The 17,035-nt window shown below is 35.2% G+C and overlaps 1 protein-coding gene and 1 long non-coding RNA gene across 2 annotated transcripts in view; one reads left to right on the top strand and one right to left on the bottom strand.

The window, feature by feature from the left end:
* Nucleotides 1–16,959, bottom strand: part of LOC149579447 (uncharacterized) — a 236,246-nt gene extending 219,287 nt beyond the window's left edge. The window contains exons 1-2 of the long non-coding RNA XR_016365072.1: nt 11,945–16,959; nt 11,658–11,768 (exon numbers count right to left, since the gene is read on the bottom strand). This is a non-coding gene — a long non-coding RNA (uncharacterized LOC149579447). The remainder of the gene's footprint in view (nt 1–11,657; nt 11,769–11,944) is intronic.
* Nucleotides 1–17,035, top strand: part of LOC149579446 (uncharacterized) — a 280,294-nt gene that overhangs the window by 206,577 nt on the left and 56,682 nt on the right. The gene's annotated exons all lie outside the window — the stretch shown is intronic.

Genomic DNA, 17,035 nt, shown 5'->3' with positions numbered 1-17,035 from the left:
AACTTGGGGGGTTGAATCAGTTACAAAAGGTCCACAAGTACCATTTGAACAATCAAACATGAAATATTCTATGTTCTGCATATCTTGGTATAACTTGATCTCTATTGTATACTGATAAACAAATTTACTAGTACTTCACTGTCCTGTCATAACAAACTTTGTTGAATATAAACGTGTAAATGTAAACCACCATAAAACATTCAACACAAGTTTGACGCTAGGATTTAACATGGAAACCCAATTTGGGAAAAACCACCAGGGGGGCTGAATCAGTTACACAAGGTCCATAAGTACCATTTGAACAATCAAACATGAAATATTCTATGTTCTGCATATCCTACTATGACTCAATCTCTATTGTATACTGATAAACAAATTTACTAGTACTTCACTATCCTATTATAATAGACTTTGTTGAATGTAAACATGTAAATGTAAACCATCATAAAACATTCGACACAAGTTTGGCACTAGGATTTAACGTGGAAACCCAATTTGGGAAAAACCACCAGCAACATGTCACCACTTTTTCACTCTTTTGAAGTGAGCCCTGTTAAGAGCCAACACTGTTAAAAGTTACAATACACACTGTTAAATATGGCCCGGTTAGAGGATTTAATCACCTTATTAGGAGTGGTCTTGTTAGAAGATTTTAGAACATTCCATTAGAATGTCACCCAGTTATAGGGTTTACATAGACTTGTTAAGTCCTTAAAATGACTGTTAGGTCAACATTTGATTAAAAGGGTTTCAATACAAACTCTTTACAATGATAAGAAAGAAAACAATAGCATTTGATTTGTATGAGTACAACTCACTTTGCAGTTTCAGATCACAATTCAGTTCATGTGCTAATTCTATGATAAGTCCCCCTTGTCATCTCTATCCTTGATTTTCTTGGCAACCCTTCAAGCAATCAATCTTCTCCTTCCAACAAACTTAAGCCTTCTTCTTAGATTCACTAATCAACTTTAGCATCATCTACACAAGCATTTCCTTCCTCTTGCTTCGCTCTCACACACACTCTCTTTGATTCTATGCCTCCTTAAATAGGTGATTCTGGTTCTTTGTCGTTTTTCACGATCATCGTAGATCTTAGGGTTTGCGATCTGATTCATCAGATTCAGTGTATCTGCCCATGTTCTTCATTTCTAAAAACTTACTCTTCAAATTTGTTCATTAGGTATGATACCTAATCCTCTTCTTGAATTAAATGATCCAACTCATCAATCTTATCTTCAATGCAGTTTGCATATCCCAAGAATTCAACTGAGTTGGCTAGAAATATCAATTCCTCATACGCATTCAAAAATATTGTTACTCGGTCATTACTGAATTGCTCAGTGGCTGTAGAACTTCTAGTTCAACATCAACTAGTTTTTGCAGTCAATACTGATGCTCAGTCAATACTAAATTTACTCGACAATCCTTACTCTTTCACTCCATTGCTCAATTAGGCTTTACATAAGTGATATATCTTGGCTTGTACTGTAAAGACTTAAACATCAACATTATTTAAACAATCACTTTGTTTTGACAAAGTCTAACTAATCAAATGTCCATTGTAGCTTTCTTTTCATAACTCAATCTTTCCTCTAGGTGCTGTTGTTATGACCAATCTTTCAAATCGTCTTCATCAATCAAATAGATATGACATTTAGATCAGATAGCAACATGTCTTATCAGTAGATTTGACATCAACGGCAAAACAACAATTATTCCAATTGTAGTGTCCAACAATAATAGTATGTAAATGTTTCTTTTTTGTTTCCCATAATAGACATGCACAATCATCTTTAGAATGTTGATAGCATCCATGAACCAAGTTTTATAATTTTAGAGCTTACAATATAGTAATCAAAGACAATACAAAATTCTCAGTGAAATAGAGTTACCTTTTAATTCTTATTCTACTGCAAACTTATTGAATTCATAAATGTTATGGCTGCAATTTTTAAATTGAGAGCTAATAGTGCTAGACCGTTTGATAAAAATATGCTCATGATTGACCATTGAGGGGGTGGGGGGAATTTAAATTTGAAAACAGAATTGGGGTACCCTACTATAATGGTAACAAAGCTCAGATTAAGTTCTTGCAGCTTGTTAGATTGTTATGAATCCATCAATTCATCATTACTAACCTCTCAGGAATAGACCATATCCGAATTTAGACCAGAAAACGAAGGTTGGATAGAATGAAAATACTATAGGAATAATGGGGGACAAAGATTCACACAATACTAGTGGTATTGAGAAAGCATTACGAGAATTAGCTAGAGCACAAAGAGAAACCTTACACATGATTACATAGTTCCACCAAAATATGTATCTAATGATTACTTGGTGCAAAAAAATTGGAAATTGGGGTGATGCTATACAAAATGTTAACAATGGAAATCATAGGTAAGAGTCAACCAATAATGAGAATGAGCAACCTAGAGCTTCTAGTCTCACAAGTTCCTGACCATTAATGCCCTCATTTACCCAAGGATACAATCCACCAGCTGAAAATGAACCAACTGAATAGGAATTTCGTAGACAAGTTTGGGCTGATTGGAAAGGCTTAGGTGATGAATTTCAATAGGAAATGCCTTTTTTATATTATCTATAGCATTTTGAGACAAAACTAGATCACATAGAGGAGGTGGTGGCAGAATTCAAAATCAAGAGGTTCAACAGAAAGTTGGCTAGGTCATTATACCATATTTTGATGGTTCAAGAAAAGTCACAACTAGGCCTTAGGTTGACAAACTAGATACCTTCACTGCTAGGTCTTAGGCCATGATCAAGTTGATAGCTATGTTGAGTTCACTTTGATTGAAAGATTTGATACCAAGGACCCTGAATTGCAATTTAAGAAATTGGCATGGCTTAAACAATGGGCTTCAATTGAGGCTTTCATTTTGAAGTTCTAGTCTCTCCCAATTCTAGTTACAGATATTTCATAGATGAGATTATTGGTTTAATTTGTGAATGGTCAGCAAAACCACTGAGGGGCTGGATTAAGGGTCATAATCTACCTACATTACAGGAAGCCTACAAGAAATCCATAGATATGAAACCCTCATTTTCAAAAGATAAGTTTTACTCAAAGGGTTTTTCTTCTAAAAAGGATAAAGATAAGAAACATTTATATAAGGACTCATAGCCTAAGAATGAATCAAAAAAAATTTAATGTCCCCATTGTTGTTGGCATCAGGGTTTGAGGGATTAACCTATTATTGTGATCCTTATAGGCTATTATTGTGGATAGAGAGTCTTCTAAGGTAGTGGCTTAGCTTACGAGAGTCTTTTCTTCTCCGCAATTCAATAAGTTACCGGTTGGTCTTCATTTGGCTCAAATTGGGCTTTGTTTAGGCTTAGTTTTGTGTACTTACTATTTCTGGTAAGTCGGGTGTTGATTGAGATGGAGCCTTTCTATTTTTTGAAAGTGTAGTTGTTCACATGGAGAAATAATAGGTGACTCTTATTTCAGAAGACATTTTAACGATGAATATTGTGGGAGTTATTATATTTTTAGTGGCCAAATTATTATTAAATCATCAAATGACTTATTATGAAGTTATAATTTAACTTTATATTTTCACTTGAGCATTTGAATCATCATTGGAAGGGGACATTTATTTAAATGGTTATAAGCCAAGTCAAGTATTAAATAAAAAAGGGCAAGGAATTGTTATTCATTAAAAGAATCTAATGGAAGTTTCTAATTAATGTTGTCTTGGTGAAGCTTCTTGACTGGAGTTTCATTTGGGAAACAAGTGGTTTTTGGAGATTATAGATATGGGCTCATTGTGAAAGCAAAGACATCCGACTGATTATTTTCTTTTGTTGCTTGTGAAGTGTTTCTGAATTTGTTGTTTTCTTTGCCCTTGCTGGAGTATAAGAGTTTGGAACTGAGACATGCCTGGTGATTTGCAGCTGAGATGTTGTGAATAAATTCTAAGAATTGTTTTGAATTACCGCTGAAGTGAAGTGATTTGGTTATTTTCATAGAATCTCCTTACTATATTTGTCTGTGGCTATGTCATGTCCCCTCTTTTAGCTCAGTCTAGCAGAGACATGTGAGTCAACTTATTATGGGGTCTTGTAGGCTGACAGGGTTGGATAGAGACCCAGTATGGTTTTTTAGTGTTGGAGACTTGATGTTCTGGTAGTTATTGATAAGTGGAGAGACGTTCCTTATTTTTAGGAGGTAGTTCCTACTTTTTAGGAGGTATGATCTTGCCCAAGGTTGGGTCTCCATGTTCAGTTTCAAAGGGATAGGGCTTGTTTCCTAAATTTTAGGAGCATCCCTAGATTTTAGGTATGAGACTGCAAGTGGATCCTTTATTTCCAACTTCAGTCACAAACATGTGACAGGATGATTTTATGGTTTGTGATGTTAGTTGGGCATTTTGTGGCTATTTGGGTTATATTTTTAATATTTCCTAAGTAAGCGTTTAATAATTAAATAAGGCTAAGTTATAGCCATTTTGGAGTAATAAGGGGTTTTTAGCCTCATCTGGATTGCTTATCCCTTGGTTTAATAGCTCGTTGGAAAGGTCTTGAACTTTTCTAAATATTTCTCTTTTGACTCAAAGCATTTCGATGAACGGATTTCATTCTATTGGGAAAAAGGTCATTTTCTGGATACTTGACCACTTTAAAAATGAGAAATATATTATTTCATAACCCAACGCCACATGGAGACACTTTTAGGGTTTGAGCTAAGTTTGGTGGGTTATAAGGAGATGAAGACAAAGTTCGAAGGTATTATTGACATATTACATTTTGGATTTGGGTTTTGGGCCCTAATTGAGCTTTTAGCATTTGGGACGCCAAACCCTCTTTCTTTGCCTGTTTGGGACTTAGCCCCCGAAACAGTGGTTTCGATTCTTAGCAGTCAGAAGCATCTTGGAGATTGTGCATTGTTTCTTTAGGGGAACACAGTATTGAGTCAGAGTTTTAGCTAGGGTTTGGACATTTTATCCACATGTGGACACTTTGCAGCTGTAAGGCCACACCTAGCAGCCATATTCTTTCCCACGTGCAGCACTTGAAGAGCTGGAATCCATATTTCTCATTCATGCCTTCAGGTTGGCTTTGTCCTTGGTTGTATTCATCTAGATATGATTATAAATCTTCATCTGGTTACTTATTAGGTGTATATTCAAGAAAATCTGCTTGAAGCGACTTTGTTTTAAATATATTCAGAATACATTTTCAGAACTGGTGCATGTTATTGTACTTCTGTTATTACTTATTGAAAATCATCAAAAATACAAAACAATCAAACCCTTCTGAAACTTATGTCTAGCTCTACAAGAAAATTTTAATAAACAGAGAAAACAAATTTAAAAATATAAATTTACAGCAGATTAGCAGAAGAGATCCATTAGGGATCTTTCAGGCTAGGAGATTTTGTTGTTGTTGAGATATAAGATGTTGTGGTAGCTTCTTGATTGTAGCAACTATAATTGAGAAGTAGAATGAAGTTGGATCATGTTCTTCATTACATTGGTGGGAGACATTCTGTAAATTTTGTGTGTGCCCTTGCAATTATAAATTGGGGTGTGGTCTGGAATATTTGTGGCTTTCGTTTCATTTCTGGGCAGCATTTGGCCATACTGATTGCTGCAAACTAATTATTGGAGACCTGCATTCACCTATTTGAGGCCTGCAATTATCCATGTGAGGCCTGCGATCTTCCTCTTGAGGTCTGCATTCAACATTGGAAGCCTGCAAACTTGTATTTTTTGCTCACATACTGTGACATGGGAATTAGCAAAGAGACCTGTTGTTGTCTAACACCCAGGTTATCAGCTTGGCAACATTACTGGTTGACATTCATGCGTGTATTTCTGCTGCAAATTGAATTGGAGTGCAGGTTCAATATATTTGTTACTCTCATGTAGAAGTTTATGAAATTCATTATAATAAGTGAGTAATTGAGTGTGATATTTTGTAAGTGTGACAATGACTGATGATGACTGTTAGTTAATTCTCTGTGTTGGAATTCATTGAAAATTTGGTTGTTTGCATAGTTATTATTCCAGTAATGATTTCAGTATTTCAAGTTATTTGAAAATTCAGCATATAGGTTTCAAATGCAAAAGTAATAAGCTAACAATACAAAACTTATCATCACAGTGATATTAAATTTGATTGCAAAGTGTTTGACAAAATGTCGAACAATTGTTTAGAGGAGGAATTTAATGTTTTTCTAAGCTATAACCAATTGGGGGTTGTTACAAAATTTGGACAATGATCAATTGAATGAATTGAAGAGAAAAAAAGTTGTTTTTTCATGACAAAGGACCATGGGACCCTTCATATAAGTATACTATTAAAAAGAAAGATAAGTTGATTGAGTACTTTTCAGCTAAGGAATCAACTTTCCCAGAACAATGATGAGGAAGACACATCAGGAAAGGAATTAGGTGATGAAAAGACCATTGGACAACTTTCAGGTACTAAGCAGGTGATCACCTTTAGTGTGAGGAGTGTAATAGATGGGCAGTGAGTTATTACTTTTGTTGACACTGGGGCTACACATAATTTTATCTCAGAGAAACTGGTAGAAAAGAAAGGGCTTCAAGTTGAGGGGCACAAGGGCTTCTGAGTTATTTTGGCTTGTAGGCACAAGTTATATATAATAATCCGAGTTGGTTATAGCTTTAACAAGTGTTAAATTTCCTCTACAGATCTTTAGTTTGACATTTTGTCAAACATTTGGCAATCATTCTTTTGACAGTTCACATATGTTGTTTCTTGTCTTTTTTGCACACTTGGTTTTTGGTTATAAATTCATTTAAAGGAAGGGTGCTTGAAAATGAAATTCTGAAATAAATAATTCAAACTAACCACTAAACTGCAGAGTTTATTAATGTTGTAATAGATGAAATTTCCAATTATTAATAAATGGAACCTGATTTTTATTGTTTTCCCCGGTGTCTTCTTCTCCAACATAAATCGCAGCCACTTGCAGCAGATCACAGGGCTATATATTGATGCACAAGTATCTAAAACAAGATATAGGATCTCTATCTTCCAATGCTTCCTGCCACAATTCAACTGCAACCTCGAATAGATGAATGACATGCCTCTATAATAGCTCACAAGGTAATAATAATAGTTGCCAATCACCAAGAGAGAATAATATGGCCAAAATAAGTGTAACATCCTCTTTTACCGGGTCTTAACTAACAACTAGTCTAATCAAAGAATACAGCTAATACTTCATATTCATAGGAAGATAGTTATAACACATATGTTCATGTGAATGAGATTAATGGTTACAATTAGTTAAAGGGAGATTTCATATCTAACAATTGAAGACACCATCGATGATTTTAGCAAGGAATTAAAAATCTGCATACCGTAGAATTCAAAACCAAAATCCATCTAGGGATGCTTTTGCAAAACCTAGGTTAATCCATGTATACCGCTTAGGAACAAATAGCTATACCACTTTATCAAAGAGACAAATACCATCAAACACCACAATATCATTTAGGGCATTGAATACCATTGTATCATTTAAGGTATCAAATACCACTGTATCACTCCTTTTCTTTTCAATTGCTAACTATGGCAATAACATACAATTAGAAGGTACGCTCATATTCATTATGTACATTATGAAAGACAAATAACAATACATCAGATAAACCTATCTCTTACACATAGATATATTTCATATTCAGCTGGAAGATCAAACGCTCTAATTGGTTACCAATTGCATTGATGAGAAAAGTTGCTTTCATTAAAAGAAATAACTGAATCGATGATATAAATCAATCCATCATATCTTCTACTTGTATAAACATCATAAAAGTAAAATACTTGTTACCAACAAATGTTTGAATGCATAACTTATTTTTGGTGCATGTCCTGACATCTTGTGAAGAGGGGAAACATTGTTAGAGGCTTAACCTCCCAACTGCGGACCCTTAAAATCTTCCTACATAATCTCACTCGAGAAAGGCCCCCCTTCTCGTAAATAGACATGGAACACCTTGTCCATCCACTGAGCATCTTGGTACTAGAGTATCAATCCCACCACTCGAATAGGCACCAAGATCTAAACATCGGTCTACCATGAGTTGACTCGGTATATATAATTTTATCATTTTATTACTTTCATTTATTGACATATGCTTGTTCATGCAGGGTTTTCTTCTCCTTCCCACCCATCAATGCTTGAACCTTTCGGCCTTGGGTGTATCCTAGGAGTTTTCAAGCCATGTATAATGCAAGTATCAGTTTAGCAATTCAGATTTGTTTGCATTTGAACTGATCTTGTCTCAAAAGTATGTGGTCAATACCTTTGTACAAATCAGATCAATGCCTTATGTAAAGTAATATAAATTGATGCTTGCTTCAAGTAATCATGCACAAAATATGTCATTAACAATGTGATCACTTATCATTGAAACTAACAACAATTATAGTTGCGGATCTATATTATTAGTAACACCCGAAAAGCAGGGTAAAAAAAGACATCCGGAAATTTCTATTAATTCCTTTAACAACATTATGTCGCTTATTTACGACATTGTTGCTTCGTTTATGATCAAGGATGGATAATGATAATACAACAACTAATTACATCATTGATTCTTCAACACTCGAGACCAAAGAATATATGGCAATAAAATATAAGTAACAATTGCATGACCTATAACCGGATTAGTGCTTTGTCTAGCACATCTTGTAATAACCCTAGCTAGCTATAACTCCAAAATACACCAATTACTCAGATGTTTGACAATCCGTCAAACACTTGACAAGTGAACTCGAAACTCATGCAAATGAAGTGGAGATGGATAGATGAACATAACTATATATAATACCAATATGAGAATTAATTCTTCACTCTTTCAATAATTTGATCCATTCACAAATTGACTAGAAATTGATATCAGAATATTGGTAAACAATTAATGAGAAACTCCCACTTTATTAAATGCCTTAGTACAACTTCATTTATTGGACATGACACAACAGTGTTGTAGGTAGACGCAATAAATTTTGAAATGGAATATACAATAAATAACTAGCTTCCTCATCAAATGCAACTTGGAATGCAATGCCAGGATGGATGCCAATCTCTTCAAATTCTAATCTTAGCACAGCCAAATGAATCGCAACCTCCCAATTCTGCAAATCTGAAACTCATCTAACCAAATGTTGTATGTAGACTTCAATAATCAGCCAATCCCTTCAAACAGAAAATGCAAGTACAAATTTAATAATTTTTCCCAATGCCAGTGAAATTCTTGAACACAAAACTCTCCTTAGTTACAGTAAAATAGTAGGAGAAATGGCCAATTGTATACCTCAGCACAATTGCCAATACCAACTCAAAAAAAAAATCTCAAATTTGAATCTACAATACTTCAGCTATAGATCCAATAGAACAACTTAGAATTCAGACCCTTACACTTCAGCAAGGGCACAAAAATGGAAACTCAAAAAAAAGCCATAAAGGAAACAAAAGAAAAAAAATATTCAAGCATGCTTTTCTCAACAAATGGGCTTGTATTTATAACCTCCAGATTCCCTTTTGTTGCCAAAATGTAACTTCAGTCAAGAAGCTTCACCACACAACATTAATTAGAAGCTTCTATTAGATTCTCACTTGACTTGGCTTAACTAATTAATAGATGGCTCTTACCAATGATAACTCAACCTTCAACTTAAGTGAAACTGTAAAGTAAAATTATAACTTTATAATAAGCCATTTAATTATTTAATAATAATTCGGCCACCAAAAATATAATCTCCCAAAATACTCATCATTTAAATATGTCATTTGAAATAGGAGTCATACCTATTATTTCTCCATATGACCAAATGCACTTTCCAAAAATAGAAAGGGTCCATCTCAATCAACACCAACTTACCACAAATAGTAAGTATGCAAAACTAAGCCCAATCGAAGTCCAATCTGAGCCAAACAAAGACCCACCTATAGCTTACTGAATTGTGGAGAAGACAAGACCCTCCCAAGCTAAGCCACTGCCTCAGAAGACCCTCTATCCACAATAATTAGCCTACAAGGATCACAATTATAGGCTAATCTCACAAACTCTGATGCTGGCAAAAATGGGGACACTACAGTCCTCCCTCCCTGAGATTTCTTTTCATCAAGCAATCTGGCAACACAATGAACTCTAACCTCCACTTGGATCCCAAATGAAGAAGTATGAGACATCCTTGTCAACACTAAACCAACTGCATGTCAATATCATCAGCTCCATCAACATCACCTGCAATATAGCACCCAACACCTGTGGTGATGATGTCAAAGTCAGGGCATCACCAAAAGCTAACTCCATAGATCTCAACATACTCTTCTTCCTTGTAGCCACCCATATAGTATATACAGGACTGAAATCTTGATCATCACCATTAATCCTAGAAAAAGACTTAACTATAGGAGAACCATATTCATCATGCTAACTGTACCTGTAGCAACAATGGATGTAAATACATCCTCATCAAAATCCGTGGCTACAAGAACATCACCAACTGTGGCCATAGGAAACTGAACTGTGTCTATAGATGGTGAAATCTGAGCCCAACTCCACTCAAGTGAGTGATCAACATCAATCTCAAAAAGGTGATTGTCATAAAACAATGATGCATCCATGTCGAACATAGGATTGTCCACAAAGTGAACATCAACAGTGTTTTGATCAATAGTATAAAAAAACTTTGTCTCTACATCACTCACCTCATCATCAATAACATGTGTACTATTATTGGGGCACACATCTACAACCACTTGCATACTGCTAAACTCCTCAATGATGGCTCAACTGGCATAGAAGTAGCCGCTAATATGACAATATCATCACATGCTCCTACTCCCACTATTGCTTGTATCACCATCAAATACATGATCCTTGGAACTCATGCCAACAACTGCATCATCTGACTTAACCTGACAGAAATTGTCATCGCATTCCACCTCATACGGTGTCCCATAAGAAATGTTCTGCACATCTGTAACCGCAACTGTATCATCACATTTCGCTCTTCAAAAAAGCGATATCATGCTCTACTCAAATCTCGGATTCGAAATCAATTGGGTCATCTATTTGTGATTTTGATTCATCTCATTCACAAACACATTCAACTGTTTCACAATACTTTGTATCTGAGATTCTACATCACTAGGTGGAGAAGTACGCCCTCTACAGGTATAATGAATACCAAACCTCTTGTCACCATCCATAATGCTGAAAACCATATCTCCAAAATAAAGCACTAATCAAACTAAGTCCAATTTTTGCAAGCTGGCAAGAAACCGCTCTGATACCACTGCAATAACCCTAGCTGGTTATAACTCCAAAATACATCAATTATTCAGATGTTTGACAATTCGTCAAACACTTGGCAAGTGAACTCGAAACTCATGCAAATGAAGTGGAGATGGATAGATGAACATAACTATATATAATACCAATATGAGGATTAATTCTCCACTCTTTCAATAATTTGATACATTCACAAATTGACTAGAAATTGATATTAGGATATTAGCAAACAATTAATGAGCAACTCCCCACTTTATTAAATGCCTTACAATCTCATTTATTGGACATGATACAATAGTGTTGCAAGTAGACACAATAAATCTGGAAATGATATAAACAGTAACTAACCAGCTTCATCATCAAACACAACTTGGAATGTAATGCCAAGATGGATGCCAGTCTCTTCAAATTCTAATCTTAGCACAGCAAAATGAATCGTAGCCTCCCAATTCTGCAAATCTGAAAGTATGCACAGTAGTCGCACAATAAAATTGTAGGTATGATGGATTAAGAGCAACAACAAATTCTCTTAATTCCTAGACAATTTCTCTCAGCATTAATCTCTTCTTCCAAAACAACAATAAAAGTCATGGAATATAATTCAATTAGAATAATCTCAAACTTAACCACAATACCTCAACTATGGAAAAGCACAATTGGCTTCAAACCCTTATACCTCAGCAACGACATAGGAAATCATAACTTTAGCCCTTACACCTGAACAAGGGCACAAAAAATCAAAACATTAGGAAAATGTCACAAAGACGACAAAGCAAAACAAGATAATCAAATGATAGAATACTTTCCTCATCAAATGGGCTCATTTATAATCTCCAAATGGCACAAGTTTTCCAAATGAACTCCACTTAAGAAGCATCCTCAACACAACATTAAAATATAATAAAGTGTCATATAATAAAATTATTAATGACTTTTGGCTCCTAAAAATGACCTTTCCTACTATAATATAATATTGACACACAAGACCATTGTTTCTTGTGCCCACAATTTCAAACTTTTCATCCTAGTTCCAACGAGATCAGATAATCAAGTGGCCAATGTATAACACCAAAAAAATAGCAACCTCAACATATTTAGATGAATAATAATACTAATTCACACATCTTGCAAACATTACTATAGAAGCATCAAAATCAAAATTTGAAAACACCACAGTGATCTTGGTGAAGAAAGACGATGAATGGACCTAATGCGGTGACTTACTATAAAGAGACACTCCCTCTAAGATTCTTGAAGCCCAAACCAGAAGCCTGAAATAAAAACAAAGAGCATCACTCAACTCCTCTAACTCAACTGAGCTCATCGAAACCAACTGTCGACTTACTATAAATAGCAACTTCTTGAAAACAAAGCCAAAATCATCATAGGCCATTGAAAAGCCTAACAACCTCACAACTCAAACCCTCAAATCCCACTGTCAGCTCAAGAGGGTTGCGATGGTAAACTAACCAAGCCAACTACAAAAACCTTGCTAAAAATAGAGACATTACATAATAGAGCACTCACATGATTACTGATATGCACATGCGGATGGGTGATTATGAGATGGGAAACTTCTATGTAGTTGATATGGAAGATTATGATGTCATTCTTGGCATGACTTGGATGAAGTCTTTCCATAAGTTCACATTTAACTTAGACAAATTGAGGATATGGTTTGAGAACCAAGTCAGGAAAATAATACTTAGAGCTTTATCAGATGGTGGGCTCAGAGTTGAATCCCTAACAAGGATGAAGCAGTTATTTAGACATGATAAGGTGGAGTGGGCGATATAGTGTCTTATTATAAATAGAGTTTCAAATCAGCAGGTGAAGAGTTATCGTCCATACATCTAGGAGATTTAGGCAGACTAAGGTGTTTGATAGCATGCCCCATGGAGTTCCTCCTAAGAGAGGTATTGAGCATGTGATAAAATTAGAGGGAGCAAAAACTATAATCACTACTCCTTACAAACACCCAAAAAACATAAGGATGAAATTGAAAAGTTAATTAAAGAGTTATTGGAGATGGGTCACATTAGGCCTAGAAAGAGCCAATTTGCATTAGTTCTAGTTTTAGTGAAGAAAATGATGGGACCTTGAATAAAAAACAATCAAGAATAGGTGCCCCATTCCACGGATAGATGAACTTATTTGATGAGTTGCATGGAACTTACTATTTCACTAAGATAGATTTTAGATCAAGTTATCATTAGATCAGAATGAGGACCAAGGATATTGAGAGAAACAACATTTAGACATCACTACAACCACTTTGAGTTTTTTGGTGATGCCATTTGGGCTTACGAATCTGCTTGGTACATTTCAAAATTGTATGAATCCGGTATGAGTGAATTTTCGAGCTTGGGCATATCATTATTGTTGATGGGGTTTGAGTAAATCTAGAAACGATTAGAGCTATCCAATGCCAACTAGTCTCTCACAACTAAATGGGTTCCTTGGGTTATGTGGCTTCTACAGGAAGTTTGTTAAGAAATTTTCATTGATAGCTGCTCCATTGGCAATTCTTACTTAAAAGAGAACATTTGAGTGGTCTGATGCAACACAACTATGTTTTGAGACTTAAAAACAAGTGATATCATCTTGTCTAGTGTTTAGCTCTTTTGGATTTTACCAAGCCATATGAGTTATATTGTGATGCTTCAGGAGATGGGATTGATGGTGTGTCGATGCAAGAGAAACACCCTATAGCCTTCAAGAGAAGGAAATTGAGGGTGGAGAAGATCTATTCTATTTAGGATCACGAGATGTTGGCCATCATGCATGCATTGGCCAAGTCCAAATCTTATCTATTAGGGGGAAGATTTGTGATTAAAACATGATCATAATAGCATTGAGTATTTCATGAGCTAGAGAGGTCTTAATGATAGGCAATAGGAATGAATTATTAAACTATAGGCCTATGACTTTAACATTGAATATGTCAAAGGGAAGAAGAATGTGGTGGAAGATGCACTTTCATGAAGAACAAACTTGTGTTCATTGATAGAGATATCAGCTAATTGAAAGGAGATTATTGTAGTAAAATATGAAAATGATCAATGAGAAATACGATTGATTGAAGGCACCATTAAGGATGACCGGTACATGGTGAATGGTGATCTCATATTCTATAAGGAAAAAAATCTATCTGGCATCTTCTTCTGGCATTAAGGCAGTCATCCTAAGAATGTTTTATGATGTTCCATTGGCTGGTCACCTGAGATTTTTCAAGACTTACAAACAGATCCAGAGGAGATTCACTTTGAAGGGACTAAAGAATGAAGTTGTGAAGTATGTTAGAGGGTGCTTAGCATGCCAACAAAATAAGAATGAGCATACGTTTCCAACTAAACTACTTCAACCCTTATAGTTTCCAGATAAGAAATGGGAAACTATTTTGGTGGACTTCATTACAGAATTTCGCAGGGCATAGGGTAAGGATTGCATTTATGTAGTTGTTGATAGATTGAGTAAATTTGTATACTTCTTTGTTATTTCATCCATGTATATAGCAGCCCAAGTGACACATATGTTCTTTAGAGAAGTGTTTAGGTTACATGGGTTGCCTAAGAATATAGTGAGTCATAGAGATATTCCTAAGCTTATTCTGGCAAGAGCTTTTTAGATTGAGTGACACATAATTTATCGCCAACACTAGCTACCATCTACAGATCGATTGCCAGACAGAGATAGTAAACAAGTGGGTTGAGGGTTATCTACAAAATTATGTATCACAACAACAAAAGGCTTGGGTTCAATGGTTGCACTTGGGTGAGTATTACTACAATACTACATATCATATGACTATCATGATGACACCGTTCATGGCATTATATGGGTATGAATTGCCAAATTTTATGGACTTTTTGGGGAAAATTGAGTACCTAAGCCCAAGGACTTGCTACAAGAGAGTCGAGACATTTTGAGGGCACCTAAGGAGAACATCTAGCAGGCACGAAACCAAATGGAGTTATATGCATATCAACACAAGGTTGAGCACAGTTTTGAGATTGGTGATATGGTTTACTAGAGAATCCAACCTTATAGATAGTCTTCTTTGAAGAAGAGTGGCGCAGAGAAACTTAAGACAAGATTTTATGGACCATTTAGAGTTACTCAGTGTATTGGGAAGGTGGGCTATGAGCTAAAGCTGCCAACCAACTGCAAGGTGCATAATGTGTTTCATGTTTCCAGTCTCAAGAAAGCTTTAGTCCACATTGTAGTAGCATCAACAGAGTTTGTCACCCCTGGATGAGGTGGTGAAATTGATATTGGTTCTTGAGGCAATGATTCATACAAAGGAGAGATCACTTTGAAAGATATCAATAAAGGAATACTTGGTTAAGTGGAAGAACCTACTAGGTGATGATGCAATGTGGGAGAGTGATCAGATCTTGCAGCATCTAGAGTTTAAGTTGCTTGAGTACAAGTAATTTTGGTAAGGGCACACCGTAATGGCCCCTTTCCAAATTTCACAACACAGTGTTGTTGTTAGCCTATTTTCCCTTTGTCCCATAGGCTAACTAGGACATAAAAGGGACCTTGAAACCATTTGGCCTAAGTAGCTTTGACTACAATTCATTTTGGGGTGTTCTAAGGCAATTTTTGGTACACTTACTATTTGTAGTAAGTCATATGGCTATATTTGGATTTCTAGTGTAGCGGTATGTTGATGGTAAATTTCTCAATATCAATGGGGTCATTTATTTATCATTGATCTAACTTATTATGCATTAATAATGTATTTTATAAAGTTAAAATATAATTATTTAACTTTATGAATGAATAATCTATAGCTCGTGCGAAATATTAAAATTAAATGGCTCCCCTTCATTTTATAACACCTTGGAGATATAATAGTTAAAGGGAGAAATATTTAAGAAAAAGCACTCAGAAAAATAGGGGTTGCAAGAAAATTGGAGGAAAAAATAGTGTTATACTTTCTAGCCTATATTGATGAAGCAAGAGAATGAGTCCATGAGAAAGTGCATAAAAAGGGAAGAAGTGCTCTCTTTTTGGATGCTTGGATATTTTATGTATTTGATAATATGGTGGTGAATTTTCATCTAGAGCTAATGATCTTGTTGTTGAAATATACGACCTTGAGATCCAAATTAGTGTTAGAGTAGCTGTTGTTGAGGAGTTGCTACAGTAGAGACAAATCATCCATTTGGAGGCTGAATTTCATTGAGAATACTAGAAGTGAAAAGCATGCTGGAATATCACTGTTATCAACAAATATTAGAGACGTCTGGGCTGCAAATTTGAAGGTGAAGTCATCATCAAAGACCAGACTTGTGTCAAGTTTTGAAGAGGGATCATAGCACACATTTGGAAACAAAAAGAGAACTTCTTACTGTATATATTGTTTCTTCCAGGTCTGCAATAATATTCCAATCTAATTATGTATTGTAAAATTTTTCTGAAATAAAATTTGTATATTTGAAAGCTAGGAAAGTTATCATTGTGTTTACATTTCTTTCTTTGTTGAGTGCAAGTTTTTTTTCATTTAATGCTCATTTCCTCTAATGAGAAGTCAAGTTATTACATGACATCAAAAATCCAATCATACTTTACACTCATAAACCAAACAAACCTAGTTGTTCAATTGCATGCAAACTATTTGACAAAATTACAGCTATTGGACAAACATAAAAATCAGTGAGAAGGGTAGACCTGCTACACTCATTTTCAGGCCCCTGCGCATATGTTGCTAGCAATTT

The sequence above is a fragment of the Cupressus sempervirens genome, chromosome 1 (genome assembly GCF_028749045.1).
Source record: "Cupressus sempervirens isolate cs-2001-9-10 chromosome 1, ASM2874904v1, whole genome shotgun sequence".
Lineage (NCBI taxonomy): Eukaryota > Viridiplantae > Streptophyta > Pinopsida > Cupressales > Cupressaceae > Cupressus > Cupressus sempervirens.
The sequence above is the reverse complement of the archived record's forward strand: the minus strand, read 5'-3'. Positions and strand labels throughout refer to the sequence as shown.